Below are 19644 nucleotides of genomic sequence, written 5' to 3' on the forward strand. Positions count from 1 at the left end.
GTAAAGGATTCATTAGACCGAGTTCCTCACCCTGGGGAGCTCTGGTTCTGTTTGTCAAGAAGAAAGATGGATCCTTTCGAATGTGTATCGACTATCGTGAACTGAACAAGTTAACCATTAAGAACCGATATCCTCTTCCAAGAATAGACGACCTCTTTGATCAACTCCAGGGAGCCAGCTACTTTTCAAAGATAGACCTTCGGTCAGGGTACCATCAGTTACGAGTCTAGGAAAATGATGTTTCCAAAACAGCTTTTAGGACTCGATATGGACACTACGAGTTCGTAGTGATGCCCTTCGGTCTAACCAATGCACTGGCTGGGTTCATGGACCTGATGAACCGGGTGTTCCGTCCTTTCCTAGACAAATTCATCATCGTGTTCATTGACGATATTCTCGTTTATTCCCGAAGTGAAGCAGACCACAAGCAACACTTGAGATTAGTGTTGGAGACCCTTAGATCCGAAAAGTTATACGCGAAATTTTCCAAATGTGAATTCTGGATACGGAAGGTAACTTTCCTTGGTCACGTGGTAAGCGAGGAGGGTATTCATGTAGATCCTTCCAAGATTAAAGCGATATAGAATTGGTCAGCACCAAAGACACCCAAAGAAATTCGTCAATTCTTGGGTCTCGCCGGCTACTATCGACGATTCATTCAGAATTTTTCCAAAATTGCCAAACCTTTAACCAGTCTAACACAGAAAGGTGTACCCTTTTTTTGGAGTGATAAACAAGAAACTGCATTCCAAACGTTGAAGAGAGCCTTATGCAGCGCGCCTGTTCTGTCTCTGCCAGAAGGGACACAAGACTTCGTTGTTTACTGCGATGCGTCTAATCAAGGTCTAGGCTATGTGCTTATGCAAAGAGGAAAGGTGATTGCCTATGCCTCATGACAGCTGAAAGCACACGAGGTTAACTATACTACACATGACTTGGAAATAGGAGCAGTAGTCTTTGCATTGAAGATTTGGAGACATTATCTCTACGGAACCAAGTGCACAATCTTCACGGATCACAAGAGCCTGCAGCATATCTTTAATCAGAAAGACTTAAACATGAGGCAACGGCGATGGGTAGAATTACTCAGTGATTATGAGTGCAAAATCCGTTACCACCCCGGCAAGGCCAATGTGGTAGCTACATTAGTGGGCAAGTGTCTGACTTGCGCCAAAGTTAAAGTTGAACATCAGAAACCCTCAGGTTTGCTCCAACAACCCGAGATCCCCGAGTGGAAATGGGAGATGATTACCATGGACTTCATCACCAAACTACCCAAGTGTTCTAGTGGGTACGATACCATTTGGGTAATTGTCGATCATTTGACAAAATCCGCTCACTTCATTCCGATCAAAGAATCGTACAAGATGGAGAGACTCGCGTGAACCTACATCCAGGAGGTAGTACGTCTACACGGTGTACCTGTATCCATTATCTCTGATCGAGATAGCAGGTTTACCTCCAGATTCTGGCAGTCCCTATAGAAAGCCCTTGGAACCAAACTAGATATGAGCACGGCGTATCATCCTCAAACCGATGGACAGAGTGAGAGAACAATCCAAACCCTGGAGGACATGCTTAGGGCATGTGTCATTGACTTTGGAAAGTCGTGGGACACACATCTATCTTTGATCAAATTCTCATACAACAACAGTTACCACACCAGCATTAGGGCTGCTCCGTTTGAAGCCCTATACAGTCGTAAGTGCAGATCCCCTCTGTGCTGGGCCGAGGTGGGGGATACACAGTTAGCCAGGAGTCGAGTCCTTGATAGTGCTCTCACTGGTCCTGAAATCATCCGCGAAACCACCGAAGAGATCATTCAAATCCGTAACCGATTGAAAGCTTCACGTGATCGTCAAAAGAGTTACGCTGATAACCGTCAGAAACCACTAGAATTTCAGGTTGGAGACCGTGTCCTGTTAAAGGTCTCGCCCTGGAAAGGCATTGTACGCTTTGGCAAGCGGGAGAAACTTAATCCAAGGTACATTGGACCCTTCGAGATCCTTTCCAGGATCAGTCCGGTTGCCTATAAACTTCATTTACCTCATGAACTCAGTAACATTCATCCTATCTTTCATGTGTCAAGTCTCAAAAAGTGCCTATCCGAGGAACCCCTAACAATTCCCTTAGACGAGATCGAGATCAATGAAAACCTCAACTTCGTGGAGGAACCGATCGAAATCATGGATCGAGAAGTCAAACGTACAAAACAAAGTCGCATCCCGTTAGTGAAGGTTCGCTGGAATGCCAAGCGGGGATCAGAATTCACTTGGTAACGGGAAGATTCAATGAAACAGAAGTATCCACAACTCTTTTCTTGATCCATGATTTGTATCTTGTCTTGTGCTTTAAACATTGAATTTCGGGATGAAATTCCCTTTAACGGGGGGATAATGTAACAACCCGAAATTTTCGTATCATTTCTTGTAACTCTTTCATAGTACAATTCACGCAACCAATCGTCGTTTCCAAATTCGATTTCCGATCATCCATTTAATTAAGTCATTAACTTGTACATATTTAAAATGACTTAATGGGTGTCTTAATACATATAGAAATCATTTTAACACCCAACTTTAGTGATCGGAATATTTCTAGAAATTTACCGTATCGGGTTACGGTAACTCAATCGGGTACGACCAAAAGCCTCGTCTAACGCCGGTATCGGGTAGAATTCCACCGTGTCCAAAACTTAAACACTATATAAACGTGTTTAAGCCTCCATTTGAAGCCTTTGGTCAATTTCCCATTAAACACTTCCAACCTCTCTCCTCATCCAAGTTTAAGGTATCAAAACTCAAATTTAAGGCTTCAAATCTCTAAGGTACTTTCCCTAGCTTGTATTGTAACCTTCTTAGCCTTCAAATTCGAGTTCAAAGCATGATTTAAGACTATATTCATGATTTGACGGCCATGGAACCTTCATGGGCCGTAAACTCATATAACAAGGGTTTTTAAGCCCTAAAACCCCTCCTAAGCAATGTTAGGCTTTAGTAATGACTTAATGACTTAATGGAAGGGACTTACAACAATTAAAACATTGATTTTAAGGGACAAAAGTGAGTTTATAGCCAAGACACATTCTTGGGCCGTAAACTCATATTCAAGGGGGTTTTGAGCCAATTAACCCTTCCAAATCATAGTTGGGACTTAGATATGACTTGCGGGACATTGGCTTTAGCATGTAAACACTTTAAACATGAAATATGGGGGACAAAAGTGAGTTTATGGCCAAGACACATTATTGGGCCGTAAACTCCACTTAAAGGGGGATTTAGAGCCTTAAAACATGTCCAAATGCCTTGAAACTCAACCAATGGCTTTGTGGTAAAATCTAGATGCATCTAAAAATAGTTTAAGGGTTTGAAACATATCAAAATTATCATTTATAGGATTTTACGGCCTAGGAGCATACCCTTGGCCGTAAACTCATAAAACTATGTTAATGATGCATCAAATACACTCAAATGGCTTGTACAAATTTCTAGAATCACATGTGATTGTTTTAAGCACCAAAAACTATATTTTTTATGGGTATGATAGAGTTTACAGCCTTAGAACATACCTCTAGGCCGTAAACTCCAAAAAGTATGTAAAATGATGTTTTAAATTCATAACAAGGCTTGGAAAATTAACTAGAATCACATGTGATTATCCTTTAAAGCTCAAATGAAATTTCCATGGCCATAGGTGAGTTTACGGCCATAAACTCTTATGGTATGGCCGTAAACTCCCTTTTTAGTGTTATAATATCATGCAATCCATTCCAAGGCATTTTAGAAATCCATTCCAACAATCCCCATGTCCATTTAAAGCCATTAAACATTCAAAATCACACCCACATGAGTTTACGACCATAAACTCATGTATGTGTGTGTTCAATAGCTATAAACTCCTTAAAATGTTTACTCTTGGGGAGTAAACTCAAGTCCCAAGTCCCTAGTGCCATTGCACGTCCAAAGATGTCACCCGGGTCACTCCGAACACTCGTTTTGAAGTGTTTAACTTCATTGGAGTGTAATGTTCCATATGACTAGTGCATGTATCTCTAATTGTATATATATGAACATTATATCATTTTACATAGGGACATCGCGAGTAATCAAACCCCGAACCAACATCTAGTATTCAAAACCGACACGTTTCCGAGTCCGGTGAGTTCATACCCCTACCCTTTTTCACTGTTTTCACTATTTTCAGGGGGAACACAAGCAAAATACAAGGGCATTCTTGTACTCAAAACATGTTTTCTAATGTGTGTTTCATATTTCATATGCTTTTATAACCGATTACCACAACTGATAATCATTTGAACATGCAGATCACATAACATATATTTGTGAAATAGGTCTTTAAACTATTATGATTTACATATATTTCACAAATGGTTTTCCACATTTTAGCAGTTAAAAGCATGACATTAAACATTTGAACATAATACCTGTACACGGTTTTGCCCTCAGTAACACTTCACTCATACGCGAGTGGAGGACTATCATATTATTACTAGTAAATTTGTTAATCCTGTATGATTGGAAACACATCCTCGGAGAACACTCCACCGAGATACGCGAGTGGAGGACTACACCTATAACCAAAATCTCTGGTATTTAGAGAGCGTGACTTGAGTGTATAGATCTATACGGGGCTGACTACCCCACACCTGGCTGCTAGCTACAGCCGAACCGAAATGGTTCAAGGGTGACGAAAGTCATAAGTATGTGGACTACTTATCGCCACATGTGGACTACTTATTGCCACAGGTTTTCAGTCTATTGTATGGTTATGGAACTCGCAATTAGGATAATAGAGATTTACTTATAATAATAATGAACCACTTTATACATCTTTTACATCTTTTACATCTTTTACATCTTTCACGTACAGTAACTATCAATCAGGAAAGTACGGGACTTTCCTGGGGAAAACATGGAACCTAAACATGATTACATCTTTTACATCTTTAACATCGTTTACATTAGAAACCAATATGCAGGAAAGCATGGGGCTTTCCTGGGTAACACTTACATAACTAGAAAGAGTAACAATTGGATAACAATACATCTCTTACAATTGGTAACATACAATAAGGAAAGTATTGGACTTTCCTGGTAACACATGATAAGTAAACAGAACAGTTTAACAAGTCAGATAACCAACTATACATTTTCACTTGAATAAACATGTTTTCAGTGTACAAACTTACTATACTTTACATTTGTGAAACAATAAACAACTATTAAGAAAATATGGGATTTTCTTGGTACATATAATATTTCAGAAACAGAAAGGAAACTCGAAACATTTTCACAAACAAAAAAAAATGCTTTTGAACTCACCAACTTTATGCTGATTTTCAAACCGCTTTTGTTCTCAGGTCAGCGTTAGAACAGGTACTCGAAGATCCTTTTTGCTTGAAGACGGTGTACATGAAGATCCGTTTCTTTTGTTTATATATATATATATATATATATATATATATATATATATATATATATATATATATATATATATATATATATATTGTATCACAACTGTACAAACTTTACTTTTGAAACAACTGTAAAACTTTATTATGTAATGTATGGTTGCTTTACTTTACTTACTATGTGCATTGGATTTGACACTCAACGTGGTAGTCAACCCCGAAAATGTTTTCCACCTTCGGTTTACGGGGTGTGACACATTTACACACTTATCATTGTGTTCAACTTGTATTCCCCCCCCCCCTAAAAGTATTTAAAACAGTTAAAAGATTTATTACTGGGTATGAACTCACCTGATGTGGGTGATTCAAATGACTATGTATGTAACGATGAGAAGTCCACGAATGAAGTCCCGAGACTTAACCAACCCGAAATTACATATAATGGAATCTATTGACATAAATATAGTGTTTTTAAGCAACCAAATGCAAGGAAACACCTCACGGGACTAGGAAACACTTTGACCAAGTGTAGGAATCACATGTGATTCAACTAAGGGATGTTTAAGGCCAAGAAAAGGTGTTTACAGCCAGGGTGTAAACTAATAGTAATGTGTATAAGAGGGTATTTGAATGTTGAGGAAACTTGAGGGACCATTGCTCTTCACAAGTATGAGCAAAACAAATTGATTGGAGCGATGTTGAGGTGTTTACGGCCACACCATAAACCCTATGGCAGTAAACTCACCAAATGGACTTATTTTGGGTCTTAAAGGCAAGGAGTCTCAAAGGTTCAATTGTTCTAAGGGTTAGCAAGGGTCTAGAAGTTTTTAAGGCTCAAAACACCACACTTTCAAGGGTTTATGGCCAAGGTGTAAACTCATGTCTGTAAACTCTCTTTGATGATGAGTTTTATGAAGTTTTAAGGCTATGATCTACTGTTTCAACTATATAACAAGCTAAGGAGAGAGTAGTTACGATATAGAGGCTTGAAATGGTGATTAAGGTCCAAGAACAATAGTGCATGTTCTTGGTGTTTCTTGAAGATCTAATAAAAGATGATTCACATGGATGAAATCATGAGATGATACTAGATTAATAGATGTATCAGTAAATCAAAGGAAGAACACTTTCATTTTGGAAGATCTGGGATGAAAAGTTGGATGATACTTGAGAGAAAACTCGAGTTCTTGGGGTTGGAATGTAAGAAATGGCTAGAAATGATCGAGAGCCATATATGTGGACTTGAGTTTACAGCCACATGAGTTTACGGACAGGGTGTAAAGTCATGGACATTATGGTCGTGAACTCCTTAAGATGAGGTTAAGGCTTGATTTGTTGTATAATGGCTTTAATAGGTACTTCCTAACACTCATTCGTTAAGTATACTAGGCTAAAACTCCTTAGAATGACCTTTAACAACGCTAGAACTCATTACAACTAAGTTTGACAACTGAATGATTGAGCTTTCAAAGCAAATATTTTCAGGTTGTCACAGGCTGTGTCCGTCTAGTCGTAAGCAATGGACAGTTGGCCCTCATATGGCCAACCTACTCACAGTGATAACAAATATTGGTGCTCGGCGGAGGGGTCTATTGACATTAATCCATTGCAATGTGTCCCTCACTGCCACATTTGTGGTACCCAAATGATGATAAAAAAACAGCCTCATGAACCTTGCCACACTTTCCACAATTACTGCTCCTTTATCCCTAGGTCTCGAATCAGTGGGCTTGAACCGTTTAACCACAGGTTGTGACTGAAATGGAGTCTGCCTATATCCCTTTGTTTGAATATGTGTCTCCATCGCCCCTTTTCTCATGACATCCTGAAGCTAAACGTAGGAGCCATAACACTAGGTGGACACGAACTGCCGAATATCCGTCTTGAGAATGCTCAACTACCAAGTCATCTGAGCCTAATCCAAAGCAGCAGACTAAGGGAAAAAAGGATCCATCTCAGTAAACGTTTTGGTGATCTCCGTCACCGAATCTAAAGTCTTTCTCAAATCAAAACACATTTGAGCTAACATCTCCCACTCAACCAAGGGAATGTATCTCACATGAAACATCTCCGCGAACTGCTCCCAAGTAACAACTGTTCTCTACTCAGGAGTGTAAGCACCAGTTACCAATCTCCCCCAATCTGTCCCCCCTAACTTGAGAATGCTCAGGGAGCAATTGACCTTTTGGTTAATACGGCAGGAAAATGTGAAGAAACAACCCTCCACATTAGATAACCACCTTATCACCACAATATGGTCCATGATCCCATAAAACTTTGGGGGATTCATATTATGGAATTCCTTGTACTAGAAACCTCTCTCCCCTCGAATTCCCAAAGCAGCAACAATTACGGTAGTTGTAACAGCAGTATCCTCAGTAGTATCAACATAGAGATCATCAAACAACTTAATCATGGCGGTCTTCATAGATCAAAACAAATCTGTAATCGATCCTCATATAGTAATAACCACCTCAGTGGCAATCATCTCATGCATCTAATCATTAGTTAACTCTTGCATATTCTGGCCACTCATTCCAAAACCGTAACCAGATCCTCTAATAAACACCATACTGAAAAATACACCAAAACATATCAAAAATGCTATAATTAATACTATAAAACCACCCCAGAGAAACGAAACAATTAGAGTTTGCGACTTCCTTGTTATGCATATGTAAGTCCACAATTAATACTATCAAACACACAATTCAAGCAGTTGACAATAAGTAAAGAAAGAGTAGAAGCAATATGTTCCAATGATGCATACGTTATAATCAAGCCATAAACATCTGGTACACTTAGAACACACACATACAAATTTAATGTTCATCTAACACATCTTACACTATTTATAAGGACCAACCAACCGCATACGTGTTCACTGCCAAACACCCGTTCAAGGTCGTACACATGTTCATGGTCGTGAACACCCTCACAGCCGCAAACACACATACAACACCCATTACATAACCAAAACTCTATCAAGATGTATATAGATTGATGCCTAGCCCAAAGCAACAGAATATGACCTAACAGTCTCCCCCTTGGTTTGAGCTAGGATAGATTCAGTCTTTCTCAATCACCAGCACATCTGATCTCCCCATAGCGTGCAACCATATTTTTTTTTGATAATTTCGACGATCATGCTTGTGAACACCTTGGAAACAACTTCCATAATCTCCTAATCACATAAAATTTAATGTTCAGCCAAGGTGTGGATGTCCCTTTTACAAAACTAAAGCAAGTCCTTATCAATGAGCTGAAAGATACCATCTTTGAACTTGATTACAGTAGTAGTTGTGGCTTCATTGTAACCCTAGTACTACGTGTTGCATGGCGCACCATCACAAAAGTTCTTGGCGATGGGATTCTTTGTCATCTGCTTCGTTGGAGGACACATTACATTATTAAAGGACTTGTTGGTGATCGGGTCAAACACATATTTTACTGTCTTCAAGGAAGATTTGGCAGTCTTCATCCCATCAAATCCTCTTCTTAGTTGGTTCTCTAAGAAGAGTTTAAAATTAGTTGCATGAGGATCATTGGAATGATTGGAGAATGGAGGTGTAGAAAGCTCAGCAATGTCCACTTTGGTTAGGGAAGAAAAATTGTTCTTATCCTTGTAATATTCCACATTATTACTTTTTCTTTTCACCAGCCAATAATTGAGATTTTCATGAAATCCCCACATCCAAATCCCTGACCGGTCACCGTAATTATGTTTGAACATCTTCTTGTCAAGCTCGGTTACTGTTAGTTGAGGCTGGTCTCAACGAAGATTTTGACTAGAGTTCTTCATGAAGAGCCACCTTCCTCTCTTCTATGAAATGACCTATTTCCCAACTCTTTTGATTGTAATTCTTGGATTGGCTTACTCTAGTTATTTTTCAAAACGGTCAATGACTCATGTAGTTCTGATTGGTGGATGGTCATCAAGCTGATCAAAAGATGATGTATTGGCTAGCGCTGGTTGAGAAGTTTGGGTTACACATGGATCTTCAACTATGGTCTTGAACTTATCACAAAATTCTGCAATGTGATTATTCTTTAAGTTGAAGTATCCAGCCGATAGTGCTTCAAGTTTAACTTGTAGAGTGGAGATTTGTTTTGACTTTAAAGTATTTTCTTCATCAAGTTCAGAAACTTGTGCATCGAGTTTTCCAATCAAAACATCTTTTTCAATAAGCTTTTAGTTCAGCACTCCAATCTCTACTCTCAGATCAGCAATCGATGGGTCCACTCCCCCTATGTTTCCTTCCCATATAGATATTCCTTTTCCGCAAGCTGAAGGGTATGAATCTTGTTGGGCCAACAATCTAGAAAGCCTGTAAAAGGCAACATCATACGCAGGTCATAGAGGAGAGGAACCCCCAGGAACTGAAGTGCTCCAGGCTTCGTTAAAATAACATATAGCACTTGGGCCTTCTTGGGTTGGTTGCGTAGGTGTAGTAGTTGTGGTGGGTTGTTGAACTAGTGGTGCGTGTTCCCTTACAAGCACTCCTGGCCTGGGATCAACTTTTCTCCATTTAATTGGAGGCTGGGAGGCTTGTGTCAATGTTAGATCATCATCAGATGGCAATGAAGTTGGAATATCAACAGGAAGGGGAGTAATCCTTGAAATTGTATCCATAATATTTGAATGTCAGCCTTCTGAGTTAAATTAGGAGGCGTTGTCTTAAGAACATCATCATTTCCCTCTGTCTCTGTTGTAGATTGTGTAACTTCATTAATGTTGTCGAAGAAATCATCAGGGTCTTCAACTCTTAACCTTATATATTGATCCTACTTAAAACTGAAGATGTGATCATCGTTATCATAACTAGTTAGATCTTCACCCTGATCCATATCATCTTCACCATCACCTTCAATTACAACATTCTACATTAATCTCATCACAAAATAACTATCATCATCATCATTTTGTTATTCAACTGTTATCGGCACTTGGTCTTCTGCAACGATCGCCACTGGAGCAATAGGTTCCTCTTCGTGTTCAAAAGCAGTAATCACTTCATCTTCAATTTCTTCTGGAGCTGAGGAGCTTTCAGTCTCACACGCATTACTGACTTCTACAAATTACCCAAATTTTACCAATGGGTATTTCCCTTGGAACATGATCTTTCCTTTTCTGTTTTGCTTCATGAGGTCGAAAGTTCTGGAACTAATGGACTTCAAATCAACTTTTTCTCCTCTTTTCTCAAGTTAAAATTATTTGCTATTGAAGATCATCTATATGAACCCCGGAAACATGAGAAATTTATCTTTTCTTTTTCCTTCAACATTGCCAACCATTTCATTTAAGATGTATATCGAAAATTTGAAGTCGAGACCCGTAGCGAGAGCAGGAATGGTACCCGTGTTTTGTAACAATATCTCATCAGCTCCGACTCTCCTTCCAGAGGAGCTGACGAACAGATGGACCAGAAACCTCCAATAGGGTGGTAATAGTTTCTTAATTGTAGGAGGAAACACACCCCCATAGCCCATTCGTTCGATGATCTCCTTATTCTGGTTCATGGAGATCTTATTTGGAAACCAAGACTAGTCGTTGATCTAGAATACCTTGCAGATGACTCGCTCAGTTATAATGATCTTACTTCCATAGACAGTTACTTCTACGAGAGATTGCATCATCATCTGCTCTGTGCACCACAACTGTGTTCCAGAATTGCTTCACAATATCTTGATAAATTATTGGACTGGATATGAAAGCATATGCCAGACAACATTTCTTCAGTCCATGAACCATCGAATTGAAGTCACCATGCGCAGCTGGTGAATCCATTAGAAAGAAAGCAACATTGTGATTGTCAAAATCTTTAATTCGGCCATATTTGATATGCACTTAACCAAGCCAAGTGAGAAAACAAATGATTCCTACAATTAAGCTTAGTCTTTCTCATTAGCCAATTAATTAGGCTTTTAATATTGAATTGATTGAGTAAAATTAAGTTCATGGTCAATGGAGTGTTCACGGTTGTGGACGCTTCATTGGCCGTGAACATGATTTTTTCCAATAGGCCCTTAAAAGATGTTCGATTCTTGTCATGTTTAATATGAATGATGTCGCCTTGAACGTACCTACACAAATCAATAAGCAATTTCGATAGAAAATACAAAAATTGTGATGAATCGAGAATTGAGACAGAATGAAAGATATATATATATATATATATATATATAGAGAGAGAGAGAGAGAGAGAGAGTCGATGAGGGGTTCATGGACGCAAACTAAAAGTGAGAGTAATGAGGTTAACGGCCGGCAAACCTTTTTATATCTGGATGTGTTCACGGCTCAAAGAATGGGCTGCAAACCCAAAGGGCCACAAATCCAATTCAATACATACAATATTTAATTTAAAAACTAAAACCTCTTGAGGAAATTTAAAAATTAAAATTAAAATAAAATAAAATCTAAAAAATTAAACTAAAACAATTTTTCAAAACTTTTGAATTTTTAATTTTAAGTAAAAATAAAATACAATAAAATATCACTGAATTCTTTTCACCAATGCAAATAAACTTTTTGTGATTTCGGGATCAAAGTTATGGGACCACTTTAATCTATTTTTCAATACCTCCACCTTCATGAGTAGATCTAGTCAATCAGTGGTATTGTAGTCCACTTAAACACGAGAAATTGTGACTGATATGGACATACTAGAAGTGACAAGACATTTAACCGTATGATCATAAATGATATTCCTAGAAGACCATTTAGCTGACAACGACCATAGATATTGTTGTCCACATAAATTTAGCAGCGAGATCTATAGACAACCTATTGAACGTTCAATTTTAGATGACCTAGAATGTGTTTCCCGCTTTCTGACATACTCCGGTAATCATGAACTTCCATATACTCCTTACTCTAGATGAGTAGACAATTATTAGGAGGGAAGTCAGATTTAGCATGCATATAATGTACACCTAAGTCAGATCTTCCAATCACGCAGAGGGATACAACATATGACTAACTGGAAAGAGGGATTGTGAAATAGAATGGTGCATATGATGTGTCCCAGGTCGGATCTTTCAATCACACAGAGGGGATAACATATTGCTATTAGACAAAAAGAATTGCATAGATAAGAAGATGCATAGAAGTAGAGTTGCATATGTTGCGGTCCAATTCGGATCTTCCAATCACGAAGAGGAGGCAACATATGACTAATAGAAAGAAAGCAAGAAAATAACTTTCTACAGATCTACTTTATCGGAATTCCCCAGTCGCATTATCAGTACTGGAATTAAGGACATGCGTCCATACATCAAGAAAGAGTTATGGAACAGTTCTAGATACTGATTACTTTCGTGAAGCCCATAGATTCGCATGTATATCTTACTGCTTAATCTATCCAAGCGTCGTATTGTCAGACCAAATAAACTATCTAAGTCAATTACTTGTCAAGTCCTTTCATAGTCCCTCTATACCTAGTCTGGTCCATTTAAATCTTTTGTGCCTACCAGCGCATCGAACACAGAGTCTAGATCAGTTCATTGTTGGTACCTTACACAAATTAGTATTGCTTGTTATCACTGAGTTGATATCATTTCCGAAAACATCACCTGCCGACATCGCTATCATGAGATACTACTTTTGGATTTTTAATATTTTCTAGAAAAAAAAAAAAAATAACACTATTTTTTGATTTTCTAATTTTTTTGTCTTGTTTTTGTTTATTTCTCCCCCTAAATTTGTGCATCGGGTAGAATGGAAATTAAATACGCAAATATAAACTACCTAAAAAAAATTATTCCTCAAAACATAACATATTTAGAAAACAAACCAGCACATCGAACCGAGCTTTGTTAAACGGTATTGTGAACAAAGCCACCACATTATTATGAATGTGGATCTGCTCCAACCGAATGAGCGAACGCTCATAAAAATCTCTAATAAAATGAATTTTGATGTCAATGTGCTTGGTTTTAGAATATTGGAAGGGATTTTTGGCTATCTAAATTGAGGCATCTTTATTACAAAAATATTGGAGTTTCTAGAAAGTTCAAACCGTAATCTATTAATTGATGTTAAATCCGAATGACTTGAGAGCAATAGGCAGAAGCGGCGACGTATTTCGCCTCCACCGTTGAGGTTGAGACGATCTGTTGTTTCTTGCATTGCCATGACAATAGACGATCACCTAGGAATTTACATTCCCCAAACGTTGAATTCATCTCTAGTTGACAACCTCCATAATTACTTTCAGCGAATGCCTATAAATTAAAATCAGAATACTTAGGATACCAAAGACCTAATTTTGGGTTGCATTTGAGATACCTAAAGATTCTTTTGACAACAATAAAATGAGAGTTTAGGATTAGCCTGGTATAGTGCATATTGTAAAACTTCAAACATAATGTCTGGCTTACTCGCAGTTAGATACATCATGGATGTATCTTCGATTTTTAGTCAGTCTGATCTACGAATTCACCTTTAAGATCTAGAGACAACTGGGGTATTTTCAGCCATCGGCGTCAATTCAGCTTTGCATTTTTTAAACCCAAAACTCTCAAGCATGTCTTCAACATATTTTCCTTGGTGCATAAGAATTACGGTTGAGCTTTGACATACTTGCAAACCCAAAAACATCATCATTTCCCCTAAGGAATCCATCTCGAACCTATTCTTCATAATCATCTCGAACTCCTTGAAAAGCTTCTGGCTTGTTAATCCGAAGATGATGTCATCAACATATATCTGAAAGAGAATAAGATTGGTATCTACATGCTTTATAAAGAGCATATGATCGATCGTGCCTCTAGTGTAACCATGCTCGAGCAAATGATCTGTTAGGGTAGCATACCAAGCTCGAGGAGCCTAATGCAATCCATACAGAGCCTTATCATTAAGATTTGAATACCATTACCTAGTTCACCAATAACATTCTCTATAGCATGATCGTGTTGCAGACTGGTATGGATTTCGTGGATGATATATCATTAAGCGTGACAAGAAGGTTGTTGATGTTGATAAGTCCATCATTTGTTGAACCAATAACATCAGACGATTCAGAACCATGGGAGGTTTTAGCCATGTACTCATTTGCTATAGTTTTTGGAAACAGGAGATCCATGAAAGATTGAGTGGCAGTAGAAGTATCTTTGGTCATGAAGTCTCTTTCAGTAGGAGTAAGAAGAGTGGCATCAACATCAAGATTAATTCTTTGACAAGGAGATTATGAAGAAGTACTTGGAGCAGAGTCATCCACCCTAGGAGTCATAGGAGACACCAGAGGTGGTTTGTACACAACATCTTCCTCTTCATCTTCAGTAACAACCGTCAAACTGGAGCAGGAACCTAGCACATCATCTGAAAACACATTGAACGATTTGAACAAAGAGGCATAGTCAAATAACCAGTCAGGTCCGACTCTAGCATTCATCTCATTCTACTCCAGCTAGCGAACATCAAAAGATTCCATGATCTGCTTTATCTTCTTCTTGTAAACACGGTAAGTTGTACGTGCTGCATATCCCACAAAGTAACATTAATCGGCTTTAGAGTTGAATTTGGGGATGGGTTCAAGGTGAAGAAGGGTGCAAGGACATCCGAAAATTCATGAATGAGAAACTGATGGCTTGTGATTGTAGAGAATTTCACATGGAGTCTTCATCTGAGCTTTTTTGATCAACACATGATTCTAAACATAGCAGGTAGTGTTGATCGCCTATGCCCAAAAGAAAACCAGTAGTTCATAATCATACAACATCATCCTTGCAGCGTCCATTAATGTTTGGTTCCTCCGTTCTACAACACCGTTTTGTTGAGGTGTCCGAACGGCACTATACTGACGTACTATCCCTTTCTCTACGCAAAAATGATTCATAACAACGTTCTTGAATTCTGTACCATTATCTGTTCTAAGTGCTTTCACCTTCTCATTAGTCTGATTCTTAATCATCAACACGAACTTGTTGATTATGTATGAGAACACTTGTTGGATAAGAAGAAGACCCACGTGAAACGCGAGTAGTCATCTATCATAACCAGGCAGTAAGAGTTTTTGTTGATGCTGAGGACATTGACAAGACCAAACAAATCTATATGCAATAATTGGAGAACCTTGTTGATTGAATTAACCACCTTTGGCAAATGGGGATCTCTATGATGTTTACCTTGGGCACATGCCACACATTTTTAAAAAGTAATAAAGTCTTTAACTAGAAGACCACATACAATCTCCTTCTTTGCAAGATGATTCATGTTCTTGGTATTTACATGCCTGAGACGACGATGCCAAAGCATCACATTATGTTTTAAGATTTTAGAGAAGAGGCATGTGACTTATTCTGGGATATTATCAATCATGTCGATGATGTAAGCATTCCCGTCTCTTTTTGATTTCACCAATATCCAGTCTTCAGGGATGATGATACCGGGTTTCAAGATAAGGCATTCTTTATTGGTGAAGTGAGTTGAGTACCTTTTTGTAGATTTGAGAGACACTCAATAGGCTATGGTTCATCTCGGGAGCGTAATTAGCACTCTCAAAACTCAGCACTCCATTGGTAACGGTTCCTCTTTGTGTCATCTTTCTGAATTTTCCTCCCGCGTAGGAAACATAGCCCCCATTAAACTTTTTAATGCCATGCAGCTGGGATATGTCTCTTGTCATGTTCCTCGAACAACCACTGTCGACATACCAGGGTCTGATGACATCCCCAATAGCTGTTCCTACACCATGCATGAGAGATTAATTAGATTTTGGAATCCAGGTCATTAACACACTCGGTTTTCCATTTGTAACAACAAATTTTTTTTTCCACTTTTTGATTTTTGAATTTGATTTTTTCACAGATGCACAAGCAGAAGATTGTGATGATTGGACATTTAAATTCGTGGGCTCCCATTGGTATTTAGGTTTAGAAAATTTAACTGGTGATTTTGAAGCAGTTTTCTTCTATTGTGATCGTTTTGGTTTCCGTCTAATATTAGATGAAGACCCACATGAAAACTTTGACGAACCCAAACTTACCTTACGTGCGTTAAGTTTCTTGAAAGTACCTGTTATGTTTTCATGAAAAATCTATTTATTCCTTTTATGCTCAACCCGTTTCTTGTCATTGTTAACATTCCAATCATCATCACCAGAGCATGGTCTCGAGAATTTTCTCACGAGAGATCCTCCTCGCGACTAGCTCTCTCTTCTGTACGCATGAAAAGTAAGAAATACCCGATTTGGATAATTTCGAGTTATATGTCCAGCATATCCACAGTTAAAACAAATTTGTTTCTTAGCGTGAAAACTGGTACCGCTTTTCTCTGGTTTATTATTCTTATTTACTCCCTTACTCTTCCCATACGAGCGTGTGCAAGACACAAATGGTGTGACATAAACATCAGATTTAGCAAATATATCACCACTTTTAACAAAAACAATTGGATCAATAGACTTTGACACTGAGTTATCAAAAATTAAAATATCAATTTTGGAAACAAAAGAAGCATTTTTTGAAATAGAAACAACGGAAACATTATTATTATCAGACACATTCTTCTCTGCTGCATGCTTGCCATGAATTAAAGATGGATCTGCGTAGGAAGTGGAAATTTTAGTATCTTTTTCCCAATCACTACATTTCGTTACGAGTACAGCAGGTTTGCCATACTCAATAAATTCCTCTCTATCGATCTCTTCTTGGGTCATAGGTGTAGCAATGTAATTGTGACGAACAGGAGGAGGGACACAGTCATACCCTAGACCTATTTGTTACTAACGTTTCCATCTAAATTGTTTTTCTATCATGGTTTCAACTATTTCACTGGACACATCAAAGTTTTTTAAGTGAAAATTAGCATTTTCAAAATGAATTTTTAATGTGTCGAGTTCCTCAGTCACTGTGGCAAGTTGTTTCTTAATGAAATTATAGTTCTCACACTAATTATTGTATTCTTCTTGCAATTTCCTAAAGTCGTTAGTCTTCGCCTCTAGTTGTACTTTTAATGGTTTTTGGCCTTTCCTAAGGTTATACCCCTCATATTTCAGGTCCTCGTTCTCTCTACACAGTAATTCAATCTATTCACGCAAGAATTTAATAATATCAATACACGTTTGAGAACAAGAATTTTAAATGACCTCTTTCTTTTTCAGATTAAGGGGTAGTAGACACCATGAAAGTGATGGGTTTTGAGCATTCTAACGCTTCCTAAGTGTACATCCAACCCTAATAACCTTGGATCTATGTTTGTCTAATTATCATGCAAAGTTGATTTCCAAGGCTATGATCCTATCTAGCATACATGGGGAACAATTTTAACTTAAATAATAGATTGAATTGCATACCTTGTTGTTGTGGGTGTTCCTTGAAACCTTGTGAGCCTAGCACCCCAAGTGTGATTCCTCAAATGCTTCACACAACACCAAATGCTATGGAGTAAAATTGGAGAGAATGTATAACACTCAAAATCAACTCTAGCCCTCTTGTTTCTTGTCTACCCAATTTTGGGGAGAGCACATGAGCTTTATATAGTGTTGACACATCTAGGGTTACACCCTAATGTGTCATGACTCTTCATTTCCATGACCCATGGGTTTGTAACTCCCATGGAGCCTCCATGGACCATCCAATGGGTATAACCCATCTTGATTATCCAAGGAGCCTCTTAGCCGACTATATAAGTTATGGATGATTTACATAATCAATCCATACATTTAATTAGTTGTCTTTTGATCACTTAATTAATTCTAAATTAATTCTTGATCAAACTAATTAAATAATATTATTAATATATTAGAACTTATAATATATTAATAAACGATATGTGTTATTTCTCTCATTTAGTTTATCCAATTGCATGGTGCCATGCAACCCAAATGGACCATTTCGGGTCAGGTCAAGTATTTACCAGAAATAGTTATGGACTTAGACACATTATCCAAGAGTCTCCCACTTGGATAAGTCTAATAACTATAATTGCAATACTTTAGGAACCGATCGGCAATTGTAGCTCTTTCAAAGTCTCTCATAACTGAGAAGATAATGGTACGCCATTTCAGATAAGAGATCAGATAATCCTCTGTTCTCGATATCAGCTGGACAAACACATGGAACATGGTCTTGCTTATTGTCGAGCCGTTTGTTTCCTGATTTCTGATTTGTTTGACAAAGAACTTAATTGAACACATCAAATTAGTTCTGACCGGGCCCGGTACATAGGTCAAAACAAAATCATCGAGGGGCCCAGATATCAGCCTCTAATCCAAGAAGGAACAGATAAACTTCGACTCATATGCTTGTTCTACTACTTGTTAAATTACACACAATCACACGTTTTATAACATTGAGTTACCAATGCAGTTTCGCACGTTCAATGCGTAACTAACTCATAGTTAACAAGTCATATCTCTAGGTTTGAAGACTTATATGATATTACCGTCTCGCGATCACTCGAGATAAATTCCATGATGTGATGCCAACGAGCGTGGGTTGAGGCCATGTCCAACATCTTAGACCTCTACAACCAACTCATGACAGTCTTATTTCATATCTACTTCCAACATATGACCGACTATGGATAATTTGAATAATATGTAAAACAACATAAATATTCTGGAAGTCAAAACATGCAAAAGAAATAATAGTAAACGATTGACAAGTGATAGCAACACTTTACTCATAAATAAACACAACTTTTATTCATCATCAAATGTCAATCACATTTTACAAATTTCAAAATTGTCTAACTACTAAAACTAATAACATCCTTTAGCCCTATGCTCCTAGCATGCTGGATATGCTTAACACTACCCAGTCCCTTCGTGAGGGGATCTGCTGGGTTCTCATCCGATGATATTGTCTTTGCCACGAGAAGTCCTTCTTCTATATGATGTCTGATGAAATGATATTTTCTATCGATGTGTCTAGATCTACCATGATCCCTTGGTTCCTTTGCTAAGGCAACTGCAGTTTCACTATCACAGAAAATCTATATAGGCTCCGATATAGTTGGTACAACTCAAAGGTCTCCAATGAAGTTATTTAGCCACATAGCCTCTTTTGCCGCCTCACTTGCCGCTATATACTCTGATTTGCAAGTTGAATCATCCACTGTCTCCGGCTTGGAACTTTTCCAAGAGATTGCTCCTCCATTTAAGGTAAAGACCCAGCCTGACTGAGAGCGGAAATTATCCCTATCAGTCTGGAAGCTAGCATCAATATACCCTACAACTCTCAAGTCATCACTCCCACCAAGGGTAAGGACC

Source organism: Lactuca saligna, chromosome 7 (genome assembly GCF_052625555.1).
Source record: "Lactuca saligna cultivar CGN05327 chromosome 7, ASM5262555v1, whole genome shotgun sequence".
Classification (NCBI taxonomy): domain Eukaryota; kingdom Viridiplantae; phylum Streptophyta; class Magnoliopsida; order Asterales; family Asteraceae; genus Lactuca; species Lactuca saligna.